The sequence below is a fragment of the Erinaceus europaeus genome, chromosome 7 (assembly GCF_950295315.1).
Source record: "Erinaceus europaeus chromosome 7, mEriEur2.1, whole genome shotgun sequence".
Lineage (NCBI taxonomy): Eukaryota > Metazoa > Chordata > Mammalia > Eulipotyphla > Erinaceidae > Erinaceus > Erinaceus europaeus.
Window position 1 is genome coordinate 2,763,468 of NC_080168.1, and position 23,542 is coordinate 2,787,009.

A 23,542-nucleotide genomic window follows, 5' to 3' on the forward strand; every position below is an offset into this window, starting at 1 on the left:
TTACACATGAGTTGAACTCTCTTTCTTCAAGAGTAATATGCTCACTTTTATTCATCTAGTTAAATTTTTAGGAGAAACATTTAATAAAAACAAGCAAGAACCATTGTTGATGCTTTGCATTTCGCAGTGATGTTCTCCTCACATTTTTTCTGTAGCATCTAAGTACAGGAGTCCACTGCTTGCTATGCACATTTTAGCTGTGATGTTTTAAGGCACCTTGCTTGAGGCACCAGGAGAATAAGCCACACGCTGTTCAAGAAGGATTAGCACCTTTCTCTCTAGACACAGTTTGAGCACACAAAAAGATGAAATTGTTGGGAAGAGGTGGCCAATAAGAGAAGTAGCTTCTCTTTGGTGACAAGAAGGGAAATGTCAGTACCTTTGCTGTGGACTATGTGTCCGGGGATATATGCTCACTTTCAAGTAGCACTTGAGATTTTTCTGTACCTTGCTAAGGAGAAAAGTCTGTCACCATATGGAATCCAATAGCCATTTTGCTATACTATGTCTTATGCCAATTACAGATGAGTTCATTACAAGACATTGAGGCTAAGAAGGTTCACAAAAGCTTACAAATGCTGTGTAGAGTCTAGCATTCCTTACAACCATGAAAAGCTCTTTATCCTTCATGGAAATGATCATGACCAGGGTCAAGAAGGACTACATTCATCAAATTCTGGAGTAAGAATTCTTTCTGGATGCTGATGTGAGATCAACACTTGCAGTATTCATATAATTGTTTGTGATTCCATCAGATAATTCAATCTGATTACTGGTAATATCCCTAGGTTCTTAGATTTATAAAGGAAATAGATGCAGATATTGCACTGACTGAACTCCTATACATTATGAGGTCATTCTGAGTTTTAATTTCCACATTTCAATGCAAGAATAATAACTCATAAATAGCCTGACTAATGTAGGAAATTGAGAGAAATATTTGTGGACTAAATCACTATTTTATTACTTATTTGAGATAAGTCTGTCTGTCTTCCTTCCTTGACATCACTTTGTTTATTTTATTTTATTTTATTTTGGAGAGAGACAGAAATCAAGATGGGTGGGAGAGAGAAAGAAAGAAAGAGAGAGAGGGAGGGAGGGAGAGAGACTTGAAGCACTGCTTCACCACTTGCAAACATTTTTTCTTTTTCCTGGAGGTGCCAAGAGGGGAACTGAACCAGGGCTCTTGCACGTTATAACATGTGCACTTCACTAGGGATGCCGGCACACAGCCCCTGTCATCACATTTTTTTTACAATGTTTTATTAGTGATTTAACATTGATTTACAAGATTGTAATGGAATAGGGGTAGAATTCCACTCATTTCCCACCATGAGAGTTTTGTGTCCCATCCCCTTGATTGAAAGCTTCCATATTTTTTATCCCTCTAGGAACATGGACCCAGGATCATTATGACGTTCAGAAGGTGGAAGGTCTGGCCTCTGTAATTGCTTCTCCAATGAACATGGTCATTGGGAGGCCAGTCCACACCCCCAGTCTGTTTCTATCTTTCCCTAGTGGGGCAAGTCTCTGGAGAGGTGAGGTTCCAGTATACACTGGTGAGGTCATCTGCCTAGGGAAGTCAAGATGGAATCATAGTAGCATCTGTGCCTTGGTGGCTGAAAAGCAATAAGATGGAAATCAAGAAAAAATGTTAAATAAACTGGAATGATAAAGTAGGAATGGAGCAGATGAAAGTAGGGGGCTTAGAGTAGAAGGAATCTAGGAAGTTTATTTTAGGAATGTTCCTAGGTGCTGATGTCTTAATAATCTTTTTTGAGCTTGATATATAACATGAGTGGCAGTGGACTAGAAATATTTTCTGGAAAGATAATTTCAAAGTTGGGAATAGAACAAGCAAGCAAGATAAGGGTAAAAAGTTTCTCACAAACTTGAAGAAGCTATCGAAATAAAATTAACTATTTACCACAATGATCTAACCATCCATATCTTCTCATATCTAGCACAAAAGCCTGTGTAAACTTTGAGTCCCTGTTAGTCTGAGCTCACAGTCCATAGTCATAGCTGGGAACATTCTAGACTACACTCATTTCAGGACCAGTCTTCCTCAAGTTGGAGAGTAGGCTGACCCAGCTTCCCTTCAGAGAGAGGGGAGGCTCTACCATAGTTACTTCACAGTGAGGACACAGTCCTGAAGATGCTCACTAAAAAGGGCTGAGAATGATGCTCCTTCTGGGTGTGACCAGTGATGGTAGAGAGGGGGATCTATCAGAGGTCTAGGTCCATAATATCTATCATTAAAGACAAAAGCAAAAGCTCTAGGAACTCTTGTGATAAAGATGGGGTGATAGATATTATGGACATAGACCTCTGATAGACCCCCTCTCTACCATCACTGGTCACACCCAGAAGGATTAACATTCTTCATCTGCACTATTCCAGCCTTTAGGTTCATGATTCCTCAACAAGTTGTTTGGATTTGTATGTTAACTCTCTTTTCAGCCAACAGGTTCCAGATGCTAGCATGATACCGACCAGACTTCCCTGGACAGATGACCCCAACAATGTGTCCTGGAGCTCTGCTTCCCCAGAGCCCTACCCCACTAGAGAAAGAGAGAGGCAAGGTGGGAGTATGGATCCACCTGTCAACTCCCATGTTGAGCAGGGAAGCAATGACAGAAGCCAGACCTTCCACCTTCTACTCCCACAATGACCTTGGGTCCATACTCCCAGAGGGATCAAGAATAGGAAAGCTATCAGGGGATGGGATGGGATATGGAGTTCTGATGGTGGTAATTGTGTGAAGTTGTATGCCTCTTATCTTATGGTTTTGTTAATGTCTCCTTTTTTAAATAATAAAAAAAATGGTTCTTTAACCTACAGTTCCAGTGTCAGCAATTGACTTGGACTGGCCCGCTTCCACCTTCCTGTCCAAGTCTTCAGATATGTTCTTTTCCTTTTGCCTTCTTATTGCTGTTTGATTTTGCCCTCCCACATCTATTCTCATCATCAAGATCTGGTGGCCAGCCAGATCCTTCTGTTTAATTTGTTTTACCTGGGGAATCTCTGACCATGGCTCATATCATTTTCTGAATTCCCTATGACTCTCCCATATTTCTGCTTCTCCTAAGCTTCATCTGGGCTCTGCACTTCCCTTGGGAAACTAAGAATAAGTCTAGTCCTTGACATGTCAAGTCACCTTTATTTATTTATTTTTGCCTGCAGCGTTATTGCTGGGGCTCAGTGCCAGCACTCTGAATCCACTGATTTTGCCAGCCCTTTATTTCCATCTCATTGGCTAGGACAGAGATACATTGAGAGAGGAGGGGAAGATAGACAGGGAGAGAGAAAAATAGACACCTGTAGACCTGCTTCACTCCTGTGAAGGTTGTCCCCTGCAGGTAGAGAACCCTGGCCTGGAATCCAGGTCCTTCAGCCTAGTACTATGCGTGCTTAGCTGGGTGTGTCACCCCTCCCAAACACCTTCTTTTCATTATTTCAAAATGATTATTTGTCACAAAATTTCATCTGGAATCCCAGTTTTTTCTCTTAGACAATGTTCTTTCCTCTTTTCTAGTCTACTTGGTTTATAAGAAAATTCTGAGCCCAACTCACCTTTTCCACATGTTGAGAGTACTTTCAGCTATTTTCTGTTCTTATAGTATTGGCAATGCTTTGCCCACTTTGATTCTGTCAGTTTCTGACACCTATTTTTATAAAGACTTTGTTACAGGACCTGGCTTACTGATTAGGATGATCATTAAATCTGGGAGTGCTGCACATGAAACACATTAGGCATAACTCTCCTGGGTCTATGCCAACTTGTCTAGCGAAAAGAGACCACAGTTCTTGCCAAAGCCCCGAGTCCCATTGCTGGCCCATGTGTCCCACTAGTTAAAGAGAGTTAGAAGGCTTAACCAACCCCAACTTTTAGTTGAAAATTTATTGTACAGTTGCCTGATGTCCACATACCTATTTTTTTCTCACTGCATTGAATTCAACAGAATCCCATCATTTATCCCATAAAGCCTGTTAAACAGGACCACTTCAACAAATCCTTAACGGAATAAGCTCAAAAGCTAAATGAGAAAGTTTGACTTTCTCAACTTGATGGTCTTCCTCTCATCCTGAGTCTTCTTGACATAACACCTCGCGTAGACTGTGGTCTGGCTCTTGGTACTTTTTAGAATCAGAATTCATTTGTATTCCATGTAGAGAAGCAGACAGCTTAAAGAGAAAACACACTCACACTTCAGTAAAGGCCACCTCATGTTTATTGCAGCGTCATTTCACCAGGCCAAAAGGCTGCCGTTTAGCTGCCTTGATGCTTTCTGAACCCTTTCGAGCTCTGAGGAGAGTGGTTCTGGTTTGTGTGGCTGAAATGCTGGAGAGGATGATTGGTTTCATTAGCCAGGGAGGAGTGATAACGGACTGCAATAGTTCTCCAGTTATTGGGCACTTTATATTAATAACTCACGATGGCTACAGTGTTTAGGTATATATTTCAAACTCAGTGTAAAATACCATGCCATTAAGAATTTAAACACATTCTAATTTAATTATGGCCAAGGACTGATTCCAAGTGTTCCTGTGTTTTTGTTGGCTGGTCTTAACACTGCAAATTTCGAATATGGAAAGATTCATTTTCTTTTACTCTTTGCTTCTTTTATTCTGAATAGTTGGGGGGGGAAACCTAATCATTTAAAAAGAGTGCAAAGTTGGAGAATGAAGTGCAACTGAAGTTACGGAAAATTCTAGTTTTGTTCAATACCATTTTGTTTTCTGCTTTGCAACATGCCAATTTTTTATTCCTGCCCATGATATATTGATTACTCACAGTTTCATTCATTCTTTTTTTTTAAAACTTTCTTTATGTCCTCAAATGACTTTTCCATTACCCCAACACTTACATTGTTGTCATCTAACTTTTCTCTCCTGAATAAAGTAGGAAAAACAATCTCCTAGATGAAAAATTCATCTGAGACTCTCATGACAAATGACATCTTGAGTCCCCTGTTTTGGGAAGCTCATGCAGTGACTGAACAAGGCAACTGAAAGATTGGGAAAGAAATGAGTGGGTGGTACAAACAGTAAATAATATTCCATTGAAACATTTGAGACTGCTTCAACCCATCCTACAGCCCCAGAATCCTTCCATACATACTTCAAACTTAGCCCCTGTGATAGGCCTCAGCCATCCATTTAGTGGACTTAGCTTGTATAAAATTTTGGGAATCTAATTCTGACACAGAGGTTAGACATCGGATGATGCCTTCTTGAACCAGTATCTCATGACTTTGCTGCCATTCTCAGCCAAGAGGACCTCCGAGTCTTCAAACAGACCCAGGTGATGACCTCCCAGAAATACAAACCTCAAGTCTCGGAGCTCTCTGTCATTTGCAATTGGCAGGAAAGTGTGGTGTAAAGCGGTGAATACTATTGATATTGTAATGTACTATTGAATCTGGAAAACAAAATAGCTGTTTCCTTTGGAAAAAAGACCGATTCAACTTTATTAGATTAGATAAAAAATGACCAAAAAAAAGTAACTCTGCTTGGTTGGAAGATGAAAGAATTCAGATACAAACTTAAAAGGAAAGGAGACTGAGCTTTATGTAATTTTCATATTTATAGCATTTGTGCCAAAATATGTTTATTCACTTATTCGTTCTACCTCTTGGGTTATCTTGCTGACACAGTCAGTTGAGTGCATACTTTTATATGCAGGAGGGCCTATGTTCTAGTCCCCTGTCCCCACCTGCAGGAGGCAAGCTTCAGGAACAGTGAAGCAGGTCTATAGGTATCTCTTTCTCAATCTTTCCTTGCCGCTTGCTCTCAATTTATCTTTGTCTTGTCTAATCAAAGAAAGGGAGCGAGGAAGGGAAAACAGAGAGAGAGAGAGAGAGAGAGAGAGAGAGAGATTGAGAGAGAGAGAGAGGGGTTAGAATGTGGCTACCAGGAGCATTGGCATAGTGTAGACACTAAGCACCAGAAATAACCTTGGTGGCAATTACAAAAAAAAAAAGTTTGTTTTTTTTTTGTCAACATTTCTCCCCAGCCCTTCTGGCTATAAAACTCCTGCACAGACAGACAGACACCCATTTTAAAGGATAGTGAGCTGTTGAGAGCAAGTTCATAATGACTTCTGAATAAATAGAGAAACAAAGGAGGTTTTTTTTTTTTTTAAGAAGAAATACATCAACCAAATGGAATTGTTCATAGATGAAGCTACAATGCTGGTGGAGAGAGGCCACCTGCAGAATGAGTGTCATTCAGGTTTTAGAGATGATTGGGCAAGATGCAGTTCTCTGAAGAGGCACTCTCATTCCGTGGATGCTAGGGACTTGTGCTACTGATGACTGGGACATTTTTGTCCTTTTAGCTTTTAGTTTCCTAGTTAGTCATCTGTAACTTTGACCCTGTGACTTCAAAGACCTCGCACACCGTGCTTTGAATGGCCACAGACTGAGTTTTTCTAACCTTATATCCTGTTAAATTATTAGGGTAAGTTTACTGAATAAAGAAACGTGGGTATTGTGGGGATTTCTGCTATTAATTGCCTTAGTGTTATTAAATAATAATAATAAAAAGACTAGCACAAATCTATTTGCAATCACTAGTGAGGAGTGAACCCAGTCAATTCAGCTGTATAGCACACCCTCTCCCAGAGCCAATATCCAAATGCTACCTCCCACATAGCACACTTCCCTTTCCCACTAACACCCACAGCCGTTTCCTGAGGCTCGCCTCTCTAGGACACCAAAATATTCAGGGGGAAAGAAAAATGCTCCCAATGTTTCCCAGATGTCTGAATGTGTGGCATAATTTGGCTCCGAAAACGATTGGGGTTTTCATTTTTCAGCTGGGTTGTTTTGGCAACATGCAAACACCCCCTTAATACAGTAAGTCCGTTTCTTCTTTCCCTCCCCAAATAGACTCATATTCATAAAGGATTAATGAGCATGTTCTCTGTGTCACTTACAGGAGAGAGGATTAGAGAGTGTCAGGCTTTCCTAAGCCAAGGAGTTGACATGGGCAAGCGTCATTTTTATGCAGGGTGAGTCTGCATAATGCCTGTCTGGGCAAAACCTTTATAACAATACTCATATATTCAGCTGAGGAGGTTCTGTTTCTCTCACACTGATTCCATTAGCAAATTCATTTAATGACAGTTGTATTCTGGGCAATGTGACCTTTGTCTAACCAAATACTTATCCAAAGTAGGAAGGCACCAGAGCTTATGAAAAGATGGTGGGGTCAAATATGTCTCTCAGGGGCCGGGCAGTGACATACCTAGCAGGGAAGACATATTGCTATGCACAAGGGTCCAAGTTCAAGCCCTCATCTACAATGGGTTCATAAAAAACGGGGGCGTCATAAGCAGTGAAGCAGTGCTGCAGATCTCTCTCTCTCTGTCTCTCTTTCCCACCCCTCCTCCACCTCTCCTTTCTCAATTTCTCTTTGTCTCTATAGCAAATAAAAAAATAAAGGAAAAATGGTCAATAGAATGGTGGAGTCATTGCGCAGGCACTGAACCCCCTGTCACAACCTTGGGAGCAATAACAGAAATAACAACAGCAAAAGCCTCTCAGGAGTTCTCTCTCTCTCGCTCTCTCTCTCGGCTTTGAGCAGAGATGTCTTCTGCTGGGCACTGATTTTTTTTTGTTAATATTTTATTATCTTTATTTATTTATTGGCTAGAAGCAACTGAAAATTGAGAGGAAGGGGGAGATAGAGAGGGAGAGAGACAAAGAAACACTTGCAGACCTGCTTCACCACTCACAAAGCTTCCCGCACTGTAGGTGGGGACCCGGAGCTCAGACCTGGGTCCTTGTGCATTGTTACATGTGCGCTCAAACAGGTGTGCCACTACCCAGCCCCTACTCAAATCTAGCAGTTGCAGAGAATGACTACATTCAAAATTCTCATCAGGCTGCCTGAAGAGGCCCCCTTTCAATCACATAGTTTCAGTGTTAGAGAAATGTCTGGGATATACTCATGGGTGGGTAATTTTCAGCTAGCAAGGCATTGCACTAGAGAAAAGTACTTAATACCTGCAGATGATGCTTCAGGGCACTGACTCCTTGTGAAGATAACCAGACAATAATACAATGTTAATAAGGGGCTTGTTATGACAATCTGTAATAGCTAAAACCTGGAAGCAACCACAGAGTACTTTGCCGTCTACATATGCAATGGAATACTACACAGCCATTAAAAATGCTGATTTCACCTTCTTTACCCCATGAAGGAATCATGTGAAGTGAGATAAGTCAGAAACAGAAGGATGGATATGAGATGATCTCACTCACAGGCAGAAGTTGACAAACAAGATCAGAAGGAAAAACACTAAGCAGAACTTGGACTGGAGTTGGTGTATTGCATCAAAGTAAAGGACTCTGGGTTGAGGGGGAGGCGTTCAGGTCCTGGAACATGACAGCAGAGGAGGAACTAGTAGGGGTTGAATTGTTATGTGGAAATGTTATGCATGTACAAACTATTGTATTTCACTGTCGACTGTAAATCATTAATCCCCCAATAAAGACATTTAAAAAAAAAGTGTGTGTGTGTGTGTGTGTGTGTGTGTGTGTGTGTATGTGTTGGGGAGTTGTCCTGAACAGCCAAACTGTCACTTTGAGGATGAAGCATCAGGCAAGCTAGGGAGGGCCATGTGTATGGCTCAAGGTGAGAGATTAGCAATGTCATGGTGAAAAGCAAATCACAATCTTTCTAGATTCCTATTTTCGATGTTTAAGTTAAATGTAATTGTGTGTTGAGGGGGTTAATGCTTTGCAATGCCGTCGTTCATTCTACATTAGTATAATTTCAGAACCACTGGGCCCCACTGTTCTCTCCCATCTCGTCCTCTGCCTCTGGCAAGGTCCATTCCCTTCTCCTTGAGTTTGACAGGCCTGAGGACTTGTGAAGACAAAGGTGGGTGGCTAGAGTCTCCGTGTACTCATATTCAATCTCAGCCTCCAGAGGCTGGTGTGCTTTTTGCTCAGAAATGTCTTTAGAGGAGTTCTGGCAGGGGCCTAGTGCTGGCGCACCTGGTTATGCACCCATAGTACTATGCCAAGGACCGACTCAAATATCCGGGTTCTAGACCCCATTCTGCACCTGCGGGGGGTGGGGGGACGCTTCATACTTGGTGAAGCAGATCTGCAGGTGTCTATCTCTCTCTTTCTTCCTCTCTACCTCCCCCTCTTCTCTCAACTTCTCTCAGTCCTATCCAATAAAATGGGGGGAAAATGGCCACCAGGAGCAATGGATTTGAAGTGGCAGATTTAACCCCGGAGGCAAAAAAGAAAGAAAGAAAGAAAGAAAGACAAAGAAAGAAAAGAAAATTGAAAAAGGGGAAAAAAAGGTTTAAGGGTTCAGTTTCTGATTGTGAATGGGGTATAATTGTGTTCATGACAAGCTTCATCTCCAGCACTATGTAGACCAGACCACCGGGGGATCCATGCCGAGCCCCCTTGGCAATGCTGCACTGAGTTCCAGTAGCCTGGAATGCAAACCCTCTGACTCCCTCCTATGACTCAGTCTGCTGTGAGGGACCACAAATTACAGACAGCATTCTGGACAAATCCACAATGGACAAGCCAAGATCCATTTGTGCCAAATACTTCTTGCCATTTAGGTTACAGAGACTTGGGAAGGGTTGTGCTTGGAAGGCTTGGGAGACAGTATCATGGTTATGAAAAAGACTTTTATATCTGGGGCTCCAAAGTCCCAGCTTCAATCCACAGCATCACCATCAGCCACAGCTGAGCAGTGCTCTGGTAGCTCTCTGTGTGTATCTTTCTCTCTGTCATTAAAAGTAAAACAAACAAACAAACAACAGCAACAATAAAAATGGATTCGGGCGGTAGTGCAGCAGGTTAAACACAGATGGTGCAAAGCACAAGGATCAGCATAAGGATCCCAGTTTGAGCCCCCAGCTCCCCACCTGCGGGGGCGGGGGGGCTTTGCTTCACAGGTGGTGAAGCAGGTCCACAGGTGTCTGTCTTCCCCTCCTCTCTCAATGTTTTCTGTGTCTCATCCAACAATAATAACAGGACCCTCAACAACAATGGGAAAAAAATGTCCACCAGCAACAGTGGATTCCTCGTGCAGGCATCAAATCTCAGCAATAACCCTGGAGGAAAATAAAATAAAATAAAATAATTTTTAAAAAGCTTGGAATTCACAGTCAAGGCAGGATCACAGGAATAGCCCCTATTGCGTCTGTAGCTGTTGCTATTATTGAGAAGCAAACCAGCCTAAAACTCGTTGGCTTCAGACAGTGAGATTGAGCATAGGCCCTGCAGGTGGAGAGCTGAGGGCTCAAACCCTAGTTCTTGTGTGGGTTCCTGGCACTTAGTACTGTGTGTGCTTAACTAGGAGCATCAGTGCTTACTACCTGAACCCTTAACCTTGAACGCGATGGCCACTGAAGCTGGTACTTGTATGCATGTATGTATGTATTTATTTTCCCTTTCATTGCCCTTGTTGGTTTTTTATTGTTGTTGGAGTTATTAGTGTTGTTGTTATTGATGTCATCATTGTTGAATGAGACAGAGAAATGGAGAGAGGAGGGGAAGACAGAGAGGTGGAGAGAAAGACAGACACCTGCAGACCTGCTTCACCGTCTGTGAAGCGACTCCCCTGCAGGTGGGGAGCCAGGGGCTCGAACCGGGATCCTTACGCCGGTCCTTGCACTTCGCACCATGTGTGCTTAACCCGCTGTGCTATCCCCCTGCCATTCCCTAGTAGCTGGGACTTTTGAGTGGTCAGAAGGGTGGGACCTTCACAACGAGGTCAGTTCTAAGAGACCTTGAATCCCAATTCACTCTCCAATGGCAAGATACAGGAGAAAGTGGCTAATTGAAAGCCCAGAAGACATTTCAATCCAGACCCTGGTGAGCTGGCTCCCTGACTGAGGACTCCTGGCACCACGAGAGGTACCACTTCTGTTGTTGGAGTCACTCTGGGCTATTGTATTTTTTGTTTTGTTTTGTTATGGTATCCCCAGAGTAATACACAGCTGTTTCTAGTTAGCCAGATGTTTGGCATTGCTTCAGGGAAAAAACAATTTGAATGATTAAATACATTTTTCACCCCAGATGTTTTGGCAATGATGGAGCTAGCATGTGCCAGGAAGAAGACTCTGGCTGTCCTGGGGAGCAGCTTCTGGACAAGAGGTGGGGCCGGGGGAGTTCCAGGAGGGACCAAAGGAAGCTCCATTCTATCCCATGCCAGCAGAACACATGTTCTGTTTTGGAAAGAGCATCCTAGAGGTCTATATGCAGGCTTTGGTTTCCTAGAGAGGTATGCAATACACACAGCCCATGCTTCTTAGTTGAAAACAGATTCTGTTTTTTGGGTTTACTTTTAAAATTTTTTAGTATCTTTATTTATTTATCGGATAGAGAAAGTCAGACATCAAGAGGAAAGGGGAGACAGAGAAGGAAAGAGGCAGAAAGACACCTGAAACCCACTTAACCACTCATAAAGCTTTCCCCCTGCAAATGGGGACCAGGGGCTCGAACCTGGGTCCTTGCGCACTGCAACATATGCGCTCAACCAGGTGCGCCACCACCCGGCCCCACAGACTCTGTTTAACAGTCTTTCCTAGTAGCTGGGCCTTGTCGCTCTCTACTCACGTGTGAGAGGTGCTGTTGGACTTGGGGGTGGAATGCTGGAAGAATTCAAGTCTGAACAAGGTCCTACCAGTGAGGAGCAGATTTCCAAGGGCTGCAAAGGGATGGTACAATTGTACCAACTATCAGGTGATGAAATACAGATCTCAGTGTGCACATGTAAGATCTGATCAGTGTGGTCTCTAAAAATTCCCTCCCTTCCCAAGACCAAGGAGTCTGTTAATAACAACTTAAGTGTCTCTTGAAGAGGGTCATGTATGCTGATAGCACAGAGGGGGATTCTCTCTGCATGCCAGGGTGGACGACCTTTTACTGTGAAGGATAGATAACATGTTTGGTTTGGGAAGCCACTTTGTAGCAAATATTCAGTGTTGCTGTTATCACGTGAAAGGGCTCACAGGTAAAAAGCAATGAATGCCTTTTGCTTTGGTGTAAAACACCAACTTTTGGTGTATTGCACCAAAGTTAAAGACTATGGGGTGGTGAGGGGGACAGTACAGGTCCAAAAAGGATGACAGAGGACCTAGTGAAGGTTGTATTGTTATGTGGAAAACTGAGAAATGTTATGCATGTACAAACTATTGTATTTATTGTCGAATGCAAAACATGAAGCCCCCAATAAAGAAATTAAAAAGAAAGGAATGAATGAGTATTTCTATTATTTTTCCCCTTCAGGGTTATTACTGGGGCTCGGTGCCAGCATGATGAATCCACTGCTCCTAGCAGATACATATTTTTTTCCATTTTATTGGACAAAACAGAGACAAATTGAGAGGGGAGGAAGAGACAGAGAAGCAAAGAGAAAGACAGACACCTGCAGACCTGCTTTACAGCTTGTGAAGCGTTCCCCCTGTAGGTGGGAAGCCGGGGCTCAAACCCAGTTCCATGGTTTTTTGTGCTTCATACAATGTGTGCTCTTCCAGGTGTACTGCCACCAGGTTCCTGTATCTGCATTTCTAAAGCACTTTGTTTACTAAAAGAGGTGGCAGCTCAGACTTGGCCCAAGGACCTAAGGTTCTTTTTATTTGTTTAAAATTATTTATAAAATGGAAACATTGACAAGACCATAGGCTAAGAAGAGTACAATCCCACAAAATTCCCACCACCAGAAATTCATGTCCTATCCCCTGCCTTAAAAGTTTTCCTATTTTTTATCCCTCTGGGACTATAGACACCCAGGGTCATTATGGGAAGCAGAAGTTGGAAGGTCTGTTTTCCGTAATTGCTTCTCCAAAGGACATGGGTGTTGGCAGGTGGATCCATATCCCCCAGCCTGTTTCTATCTTTCCCCAGTGGGACAGGGCTCTAGGGAGGTGAGGCTCCAGGACACATGGTGAGGTCGTCTGCCCAGGGAAGTCAGGTTGGCATCACGGTAGCATCTGGAACTTGGTGGCTGAAAAACATTAAGCTATACAATGAAAGAAAGTGTTTACTAATCAGGAACCTAAAGGTAAGAATAGAGCAGATGAGATTTGGGGTCTCCATTTTGGAAAAAAAAAAAGCTAGTAGGTCTATTTTAGGTATTTTTCCAAGGCTCCTATGACTTTATTGATTTTTGCCTGAGCCTGACAGCTAAAACTGAAGCTGTTATCTGGGGAGATGGTGTCAGAGTTGGGAAAAGGACTAGAAAGCTGGATCAGGGAAGAGAGTAGCTTCCACCTATGAGAGAATTATATAAATATCATTAACTGGACTGTTGTTTTTTTATTTAAATTTTTCTTAATTATCTTTATTGATGAGATAGAGACAGCCAGAAATCCAGAGGCAAGTGGGTGGTAGAGAGGGAAGGGAGATAGAAAGACACCTGTAATACTGCTTTACTACTTGCAAGGTTTTCCCCTGCAGATGGGGACTGGGGCCTGGAACCTGGATCCTTGTACATTGTAACATGTGCACTCAACCAGGTGCATGACCACCAGCTGCCTCCCTTTCATTTATTTATTTATTTATCCCCATTTACTGCCCTTGTTGCTTTATTGTTGTCGTTATTGGATAGGACAGAGAGAAGTGGAGAGAGGAGAGGGGAAGGCAGAGAGGAGGAGAGAAAGATAGACACCTGTAGACCTGCTTCACCGCTTGTGAAGCGACTCCCCTACAGGTGGGGAGCCGGAGGCTCGAACCAGGATCCTTATGCCGGTCCTTGCGCTTTGCGTCATGTGCGCTTAAGCCACTGTGCTACCGCCCATCTCCCACCACCCCCTTTTCTTTTTTTATTCTCACCTGACAGAAAGAGCCCTTGCAGTCTAGTTCACATCCGTTAAGGAGACATGCACGGCTATCTACACACATGGTATTAAATTACCTCTGAAAGCTTTTAATTTTGTCGAATGTCCTTCAATCCATAGTAATAATTGAAAAAAGCACAATGTTTATCTACAACAACAAGACTCCATCCTTATGGCTAAATTACTTCTCTTTTTTTTTTTTTTTTTTTTTTTGGTCTGGGTATTTATTTATTGGGTAGAGACAGAGAACAGTTTAAAGGGAAGGAGGAAGGAGAAAAACAGATAATTGTAGCCCTGCGTCACTGCTTGTGAAGCTTTCCCCCTGCAGGTGGGGACCGAGGGTTTGAACCTGGGTCCTTGCACACTGTAATATGTGCACTCAGCCGGGTGTGCCACCACTTGACCCTTCTGAATTACTTCTCAGAGTCCTTACCTTTTAATACCATCAGTTGGGGGGGGGTTAGGATTTCAACATACATCTTCAAGGGAGATACACATATTCAATGCATTTTAACCTGATCTTCCTTCCAGAAGTCTTAAGAACCCAAGTGTGGGGCTGAGGAAAAAGACTCTGCAAACGGCACACGCTTAAGGCCCTGAAGTCCCAGTCTGTCAAACTCCAGGACCATCCTCAGGCAGAGCTGAGCAGTGTTCTTTCTGCTCTCCTCTCTCTCTCTCTGTCTGTATCTCTCTCATGAACAATACAGGTGTAACATATTTTTAAAAGGAATTAAAATGTCTCAGTCCGCCACGGAACGGACGTATCTCTCTTTCTCTTCTACATCACCTTTACAAACAATCTACTTTTTCTCCCTTCTTGTCACCAGATCTAACACATGAATGATTTCACTACTCCAGGCAGACTTTCTCAGACAGAGCAACAGATAAATAGAGGGGGAGGGAGAGACACTACAGCACTGAAGGTTCTTCCAGTGCTGAACTGAATTCGTGTGTGTCTCCTGAAAGCTTATGTTGAAATCCTAAGCCCCCCACCCCCTGCCCAAATGGGATAATGTTAAAAGTGAAAGGCTTCGAGAACTCAGCCATGAGGATGGAGCCCTGGTGAAGCACTTGTATGTGGTTTGTTGGGGACTCCAACCTGGACCGCACATCTGCAAGGCAGGTGGTCTGCCTGTGAACGACCTCTCATTTGCCCGTAGACTCTTCATAATAACTACTCTGGCATTCTCAAGCTCAATCTCTTCCAGTACCCAGCAGGATGTGATGTCAGTCCCCATGGAAAATGTCATCCTGCCTGATCCCCACTCAGAATCCGTATTCACAGCCTCTCTCCACATTTTACTGATTCGTTTTGTATTTTCACTTCATGTTGGCTGCACTCGCTTTTCCATGCCCATATTTAGCTTCCAGCAGGTGTGTGGAAACATGTGTGTGTGATGAATTGTTCCTCCAAGAGCCAAAAGGTGAATGATGAAAGAATTGGATAGAAAGCATGTTAACAAGATATTTCATATTAGCTCCAAGGAGGTAGATCGATTACTATGATGTGTTACATGTTCAGAAGTCAGGAAACTCTAAATTATGGTTCCCAGTCTGAACGTAACTCAGTCCTTTTGCACATGCAATATTTTATATGACTCTATATGGTGTTAACTTCAGTGCCGTAACATGTGTGCTTGACGTGGCAACTATAAATTTGAATTTCTTGACTTTGGAGGTTATAGCATTTAACCACACAGCTGCATCGACATACTTATTGCATTTAAACTATTTCTTGGTATAATATTTTGAACCCCCACACACATTACTAAGGCTGGTTATTATTATTATTGTTATTATTTTTTATTTTTATTTTTATTTTTTGCTTCCAGGGTTATCTCTGGGGTTCAGTGCCTGAACTCTGAATTCACTGCTCCTGGTGGCCATCTTTTTTCCATTGCTGTTGTTCCTGATGTTATTTGTTGTTGTTGGATAGGACAGAGGAGGGGAAGACAGATGGGGAGAGAAAGATAGACACCTGCAGACCTACTTCACTGCTTGTGAAGGGAACCTCCCTTCCCCCGCAGGTGGGGAGCCCAGGGCTCAAACCGGGATCCTTAAACTTTGCACTATGTGTGTTTAACCCAGTGTGCTACGGGTTACAAGTGAGGGTGGTGGCACCGTGACCCTGTGGCATTGCCACTGCTCAGCCCTGTGGTCTCTCTAGGTCATTTAAACTAGGTGAGATGTGACTGAACAGTTTGAATTTTCCCCTACTTTCTCTATCTTATTGCATCTTGAGGAAGAAGGTTTTCTTCTGGACATTGTTGAGCCATTTATCATCGGAGGTTTGGTGGCCCTAGTGATGATGTGGAAAATGTTAAGACAGATTCGGAGCTGCGTTCCAGGCAGTGCCATTCACATGGCAGTAACAGTGAATGGAATCCTCTTGCGCTTGAAGCCCAACACAAAAGGCAGGTTGGGGATTTATACTGGAGACAGTCTGCATGTCTAGGGTGCAGCTAGTTGTTTCTCTTGGGAAACTAGTGTCAGGAACACATGCCTCTGCCGGATATTTTTATTTGCTACTATATGCATACTATTTTAGACCCAGAGTTTTCTCTATTTAGAAATCCATCTCCTCCCCATCCCGCATTAAAGGCGACTACTCTTCCCTCTTCTTTCTCTATTTTTTTAAAATAATATTTTATTCAAGGTGTAGGTAGATAGCATAATAGTTATGCAAACAGACTCTCATGCTTGAAGCTCCATAGTCCCAGGTTCAATCCCCCGCACCACCATAATCAGAGCTGAACAGTGCTCTGGTTAAAATGTAAAATAAAATAAAATATTTTATTGATTTTTAATGAAGGGGCAGGGGACTGAGACCAGAGCACTGCTCATCTCTGGCTGATGGTAGTGCTGGGAATTGAACCTGGGACCTCAGAGCCTCCAGTATGAAAACCTTTTTGCATAACCATTGTGCTGTCTCCCCGTAACACATACCTCCAGGTTTATATAGCAGAGGCTCAATGTATACACTCTGAATCCATTGCTCCTGGTGGCCACTTTTTCTTTCTAATTCTTTTTTAGGTAGAACAGAGAGAAACAGAGAGGACAGGGAGATTGAGAGGGGGAGAAAGATAGACATACGCAGACCTGCTGCACTGCTCCTGGAGTGTGGGGCGTAACCAGGTTTGACACCTGCACCCTCTCCCCTGTTCCCTCTTCCCTCTACCTTCTTCTACCTCTACTTCTCTCCGGTGTGTGTGTGTGTGTGTGTGTGTGTGTGTGTGTGTGTGTGTGTGTGTGTGTGTGTTTATAGTTTTGCAACAGCTATCTTGATCACCACAGACAAGATACCGCAAGAACCAAAAGAGAACCTGTGCTCTGATGCACTTTGCTTTTATAATGAATCCAAAGCCCTTTGCTCTTGGTCAAGTATTTCCCCACCTACATACCTGCCTGTCGTGCGTTAAATACGGATCTTACTTTATAATTCAGGTGTGCAGGGAATGGAGCCTTGTTTTCTTTTTTTTCTTTTTACTTAAACTTGACTTAATTTAAATTCCTGGCATCCACCCTGCCAAGCTGTATTATGTGCTGCTCACAGGAATCATCCCTTAAATACAAGGGCAGAGAAAGGTTGAAAGCAAGAGCATGGAAGAAAGTGCTATATAAACACTCACCAAAGGTGAGCTGACAGGTCTGTGTTTATATCACACAACAAAGATGTTAGAGTAAGAAGTTTTACTAGTTATGGCTGGGGAAATCAAACATCTTCTCTTCCATCTCTGAAAGCTAAAAAAAAAAAAAAGAATAATAAAGCTAAAACACTTATAGTAGCAGTTATCAAATTTTATTATAGAGCAGGATGAATTATACTGACGTGAATATCGGCACAAGGGCAGAATAAAGAGTAGCAGGCGTAGTTCAAACTCACATGTGGCCATTTTATTTATAATACAGGTGCTTTACTGCAATGGGCCAGTGAAAGGCTTTTGCAAATAAAGTCATTTAATGTCTCCTGCTGCGTGAGGCTAGTGGGTCCTTGTGGGATCTAATTCTTTATGTGCATCTCCATCTAGTTTTGCAGGGAGTTGTCATTTGCCTTCTGACTTGGTGGACAGGTGCAACTCAAACGTCCATCAGGAACATCATCAGGGAGAAGCTTTCCCCCTACAGTGGTGGCCTGGGGGGGGATTGAATCTGTGTCTTGAGCATTGTAACACGTGAGCTCAGTCAGGTGCACTGGCACCTGGCACCTGGCCCCTGGCCCTGAGGCCGTCTTCACCAGGAGAACCTTTTCCAGGCTCCTGAACCTCCTGTCCCTCAGATAAGGTGTTCCTGACTGTTGAGCTCTGACTCCCAAGTCTCCAGTCTAGCATGTATTACTGTTGACAGTGTTACTCAGAAAAACAGACTGCCAATGTCTACTAAAACTGGACATTGACTGAACAAACGAGTTTCCAGCAGAGAATACATAGGTATGTCAAGAGACATGTGGGCTACTAGGGCAGAGATGTTACATGCTTGAGACCCTCAAGGTCACATGTGCAGGCCCCAGCACCACCAAAAAAGAAAGAAAGAAAGAAAAAGAAAAAAATCCAAATCTGAGCAGAGTTTTGGTCTTCTAATCTTTCATAAAAATAAATTTATGAATACATCTTGGAAAAAAAATGTGGCACCAGGAAGTGGTAGTGTCACAGCTATAGAACCTTGGTAGCCAGAGAGAAAGATGCATAAGAAATTTTCTCTGCCCCATATCAGGACCCATCTTCCTCAGGTGGAGCATAGAGTATGCTGTCCAGCCTCCCTTGGGAGGATGGAACATTCTCTATCATTGTTGATCCAAGCTGAGGGCAAGGTCCTATGGGGACCCACAAAGGGGTCTCTTGTGTTGTTCCTGATAGAAATAACCAGTAACAATGAAGAGAGAGATTTATTTGAGGTCTAGGCCCATCATGTCTATTTGGGGATCTCAGGACTCCCTGACTAGGGCCCAGCTGATGGGGTGGCCTGATAGTGACTACAGAGTCATCCTTAAAGTATGCCAGTCTCTTGCCCTTATTCAGCTTTTGCAGTCCTTACTTTGATAAGGTCAGATTTGGAGTGAGTGAGGGGAGTGTGATAGAAAGTAGGTGAGGAGGGTATCTAAGTCTCAGTAGACACTATTTCATTACGAAGTTTTTACTGACTCACTACAGACTATTGTGTATTTTTGCTTTCAGATATATATTTTGCCCTAATTTATGGATACATGGGAACATATGCTCTATCTTACTGGACCTGGTCTATATCTAGGTTTTGGGATTTTGTTAGGAAGTGAACCTCCTGGAATGGAATTAGAGAATACTATGAAAGGAAACGTCTCACTGGAGTAATGAGGGTGAAGGGTTGACATTCCATGCCTCATGTCTCTGGACACAGTCTGAAATGAAGCTTGCTGAGGTGGTACTTGTTGCGTTGATTAGGTTGGGATTGGTGGAGGGAATATCATTTGGTATGAATTGAGAGAAGCATGCAGGAGAGTGAGCCTCACCCTAGAGGTTCCAGGACTGGGGAAATACAGGCTCTAAAGAGGAAGTGGGAGGATTCTGCTCCTGCCATCTTAGGGTTTAAGAAGACAATTGATAGTTATTACTATAATCACATTATTTGGCAATTGGGTTAACTTTGAAATATCCCTTTGTTAGTATTTGCTGTATCACACACAACATCACCATAATTTATGTCCTTTGGCATTATTTGCATATAGCTGTGCCACTGGTTGCTTCTGTTATCCCTGGTCTAAGCTTTTAAGAGAGTCAACATATCAAAGACTCAACCTATGTATTAAAAAGACTCAGTCTGTGCTTTAAAAAGTTTGAGACATTCAATCCATTTTCCCCTCTCATATTAATTACATAGTGATTTGTATGACTACAAAGTGATAGGATTGTGCAGAAACGTCATTCCTATCACTAAAAGACTGTGTCCCATCCCACCCCCCCCCCAACCCCCAACCCCGTGAAGCTGAACATCCATCCTCACCCTCAACCCAGGGTTTTTACTTTGGTGCCCTACTCTGAATTCAGTCAAATCCTGCTTTGAGTTTCCTTTTCTGTTCTTCTTTCTCAACTTCTTTTTATGACTGGGATCATCCCATACTCGTCTTTATCTTTCTCGCTTAGCTCACTTAACAAAATTCCTTCTAGCTCCATCCAAGATGGGTCTTAGAAGGTGGGTTCATTGTTCTTCATAGCTACATAGTATTCCATTGTGTATATATACTACAGCTTTCTCAGCCACTCATCTGTTGTTGGGCACCTGGGTTACTTCCAGGTTTTAGCTATTATGAATTGTGCTGCTATGAACATAGATGTACACATATCTTTTTGGTTGGGTGTTATGGAGTCCTTGGGGTATATTTCTAAGAGAGCAGTTACTGGGTTATATGGGGAAGCTTGGAATGTTCCTACTTATGACGACAATATGTGAGGTCAGATCTACAGGGATGCAGAGGTCACACAGGCTCCTAAGCTGAATATGGGCCCCAGACCAAATCAAATCAATGGGGTTTATAGTCAACAATATTTATACACCTTTCCCATATTTGGGAGCTACTCTCTTCCCTGATCCAGCTTTCTGGTCCTTCTGCCAGCCATGACATCACCTCCCTAGAAAATAATTAGTATCTACCTGCATATCAGATTTCAGGCTCAGGCAAAAAAAAAAAAAGTAAAAACACTACAGTCCATTTGGAATATAACTAAAATATGTGTACTAGCTATCTACAAAATGGATACCCCCCAACTCTTCATCGTACTGTTCCAGCCTTTAGGATCATGATTGATAAACAATGCGTTTGGCTTTGTATGTTAACTCTCTTTTCAGCCAACAGGTTCCAGATGCTAGCATGATACCGACCAAACTTCCCTGGACAGACAACCCCACCAATGTGTCCTGGAGCCCTGCTTCCTCAGAGCCCTTCCCCACTAAGGAAAGAGAGAGGCAGGCTGGGAGTATGGATCGACCTGTCAACACCCACGTTCAGCGGGGAAGCAATTACAGAAGCCAGACCTTTCACCTTCTGCATCCCACAATGACCCTGGGTCCATACTCCCACAGGGATAAAGAATAGGAAAGCTGTCAGGGGAGGGGATGAGATTCAGAGGTCTGGTGGTGGTAATTGTGTGAAATTGTACGCCTCTTATCCTATGGCTTAGTCAATGTTTCCTTTTTATAAATAAAAATTAAATAAAAAAATAATGTTTCTGGATGCATTGTTTTCCCCAAAAGATGGAGAGATGGGGGCTGGGGAAACAGAATATTGGTTATTCAAAGAGACTTTCATGCATGAGTTTCCAAAGTCCCAGGTTTGATCCCTAGCACCACCAGAGCTGAGAAGTGCTCTTGTCTCTATCTCTCCTTCTCCATATTTCTTTCTCTTTCTTTCTTTCTTTCTTTCTTTCTTTCTTTCTTTCTTTCTTTCTTCCTTTCTTCCTTCCTTTCTTTCTTTCTTTCTTTCTTTCTTTCTTTCTTTCTTTCTTTCTTTCTTTCTATCTTTTTGCCTCCAGGGTTATTGCTGGGGCTCCATGCCTGCACTAGGAATCCACTGCTCTTGGAGGCTATTTTTTTCTCATTTTGTTGCCCTTGTTGTTGTGCTTGTAGTAATTGTTATTGTTTTCATAGCTGTTGTTGTTGTATAGGACAGAGAGAAATGGAGAGCAGAGAGGAAGACAGAGGAGGAGAGAAAGATAGACACCTGCAGACCTGCTTCACCGCTGGCAATGTGACCTCCTGCAGGTGGTGATCTTGGGGCTTGAACCAGAATCCTTATGCTGGCCCTTGCACTTTGCACCATGTGCACTTAACCCTCCCTGATTCCCAATCTTTCTCTTCTATCTCTTTTGTTAAAATGAAAAAAGATATATATAGAGAGAGATCCAGAGAGAGAGAGAGAGCCTGAGAGATATAGAAAAATATAGGTAGATAGACAGATGGACAGATATACAGATAGACAGATGATAGACATACAGATAGATTTTATATATATATATATATATATATATATATATATATATATATATATATATATAGAGAGAGAGAGAGAGAGAGAGAGAGAGAAGAGCACAGTTCAGCTCTGGCTTACAGTGGTGTTGGTGATTGAATTTTCAGCCTTAGTGTCTCAGGCATGAATGTCTTTTGAGAACCATTATGCTATTTTTTCCCATCCCCAATGGACTATTTTCAATAGTTCCAAACTAGGAAAAACTCCACTGTCAACCAACAGCAAGATACACAGCTGCTGAAGGGACACTGGGTTTCCATGATGCAGGAGGCTGTATGGGTCTGAGAAGCGAGTGCCTCCCAGATAATCAGACACCAATTACAGGGATATGTGTCAACAATTATAAACCATGAACTCCCAAGTCAAAATGGCATGAATATTCCTTCCTGAAATTGAACTGAAAGCATAAAACCAGAGCACAAGGAACAGACTGAAGCCCCTCCTGGGATGTAATCTGTATGTGTCCCAACTCCAGAGAGCCCATGGATTCATGTTTAGAGGTTGTTGCTCTCACTTAACATCAGTAATCTGATAAGACAGAAATTCACAGGGATGGAAAGATGGAGAAAGAGAGAGAGAGAGACAATGTGGACCTGCTTCCCCACCCCACCTGCAGATGGGGACAGAGGGCTTGGACCAGGGAAATTGTGTTTAGTAATAGGGGTGTTTAGCTAGGTGAGCTACTTCTCAGCTCCTCAAGTTTCTCTTGTGACTAGCTACAGAATAAATCCACTCTTCTGTGTCCTTAATGAAGTGGAGTAAGAAGTACAGGCCAGTAATAAGAGGGACAGCCTTAATCCATTCACCCTGATGTAGGTGTGTTCAGACACACAGTTCTACCCCTCCCTCACCCTGAATGCAGGTGCAAAGCCACACCGATGTTTCTGGGTATTGGCTACAGCAGACTATTCTATTCCTGAGCTAATTCTTATTTCAGTTCAGCTCACTAGAGCAAAGTGCCATAGATAGCTGTAAGTAACTGAAACCTGTTTCCTATAATTTTGGTCTGGGAAGTCCAGTTTCAGTGTCTGTCTCTTGCTTTGTAGATGGATATCTTATTGCTGTGTCTTTATATAGTGCATTTATTATTAGTGTTATTATTAATAATTTTATTTATTAATTTTCTTTGGGGGCGCTAGGTGGTGGCACACTCAATTGAGCTCACAGGTTAACAAGCATAAGGACTCAGGTACAAGCCCCAGATCCCCACCTGCAGGGGGAAGCTTCAAAAGTGTCAGTGAAGCAAGGCAGCAGGTGTCTCTCTTTCTCTCTCCCTTTCTACCTCCTGTTTCCATCTTAGTTTTTCTCAATCTCTATCTAATATATATTTGCTACCAAGTTTAGTGCCTGAATGGCACCACCATTCCCAGTGACAACTTTTATTTTTCTTAGAAAGTGAGAGACAGAGAAGGAGACCATAGGATAAGAGGGAGGCATTTCCATACAGTTCCCACCACCAGAGCTCAGTATCCCATCCCCTCCCTTGAAAACTTCCCTATTATTTATCCCTCTGGGAGCATGGACTCAGCATCATTATTTATGGAATGCAGCAGAAGGTGGGAGTTCTGGCTTTTGTAATTGCTTCTCCACTGAACATGGACATTGCCAGGTAGATTCATACCCCTCAGTCTGTTTCTGTCTTTCCCTAGTGGGGACGGACTCTGGGGAGGTGGGGCTCCAGGACACATGGATGAGGTCATCTGCCAAGGAAAGTCAGGTTG